This window comes from Phacochoerus africanus, chromosome 12 (assembly GCF_016906955.1).
Source record: "Phacochoerus africanus isolate WHEZ1 chromosome 12, ROS_Pafr_v1, whole genome shotgun sequence".
NCBI classification, from domain to species: Eukaryota; Metazoa; Chordata; class Mammalia; order Artiodactyla; family Suidae; genus Phacochoerus; species Phacochoerus africanus.
This window is the reverse complement of record NC_062555.1, coordinates 156747-157998: the sequence shown is the minus strand read 5'-3', so window position 1 is coordinate 157998 and position 1252 is coordinate 156747. Positions and strand designations below refer to the sequence as shown.

General features: G+C 40.0%; 1 pseudogene; it reads right to left on the bottom strand.

Moving 5' to 3' along the window:
• Positions 1-950, bottom strand: LOC125112941 (olfactory receptor 8K3-like; annotated as a pseudogene).
• Positions 951-1252: the final 302 nt, after the last annotated feature.

Below are 1252 nucleotides of genomic sequence, written 5' to 3'. Positions count from 1 at the left end.
TTATGTAGGGTGTTTGTGCAGATTTTTCCATATCATATGCAGAGCACCTTTTACTTCTTTGTTCCTCAAGCTGTAGATCATAAGATTCAGCATGGGGATTACCATGGTGTAAGATACAGTGGCTGTTTTATCACTATCAAAGGAGTGACTGGACTTGGTCTGCATGTATGTAAAGGATCATGTTGCATATAATACAACTTCCACTGTCAGGTGTGATCCAGAGGTGGAGAAAGGCTTGTGCCTTCCCTGTGCAGTGTTCATCCTGAGGCTGGCCTTAAGGATGAGTATGTAGGATGCAAGAACTATCAGAATATATGAAACAAAATTAAACACTGAACAGGTCAGTATGAACAGCTCAATTTCTCATGTGATTGAGCACAGCAAAGTTAACAAAGGGAGACTATCACAGTAGAAATGACTAATGACATTATAGCCACTAAAGGATGAAATAAATATCTTTATGGTGATTATCAGAGAAACAAAGGCACTGTAAAGTAGGGGACTGCTATCAGCACCCAGCATACTCTTTGTGACATAATTACTGTGTATAGCAGAGGGTGATAGATGGCCACATAACAGTCATAGGCCATTTCCAACAGATTGCAAATTTCACTAATGATGAACAAGATGAAGAAAGGCAGCTGTGTAGCACACCAATGATAGGAGCTTATATTTTGATCAGCTATAAAGTTTACCAATATTTTGGGTCCCACAGTTGTTGAATAATTGAGATCAATGAAAGCCAGGTGTCTGAAAAAGAAGTACATGGGTGTCTATAGATGCAAGTCCACCCTGGTGAGGATGATCATGCCCAAGTCACCCACAATTGATATGACATAGATGATGAAGAACAGTCCAAAGAAGAGAGCCTGAAGCTCACAAAGGTCTGTGATCCCCATGGGGATGAATTCACTCAGCACAATTTGAGTCCACTTGGCCATCCAAGCCATTAAGGACAATAACTATGGAATTAACCATTGGAAAAGATGTTGCATTTAAGATCTCATCTGTTAAAAGTTTATTATGCAAAGCCATTATATGTAAGATAAATCCAATCATTTTATATAGAGCAATTTAAAACAAGACTCAGAGATTTCCTGTTGGGAACAAACTCAACTAATATTTATGAAGACATGGGTTTGATCCCTGGGCTTGCTCAGTCTGTTATTGGACTGGTGCTGTGAGCTGTGGTACAGACCAGCTACTGCAGCTCCAATTTTACCCCTAGCCTGGGAACTTCCACATGCTGTGG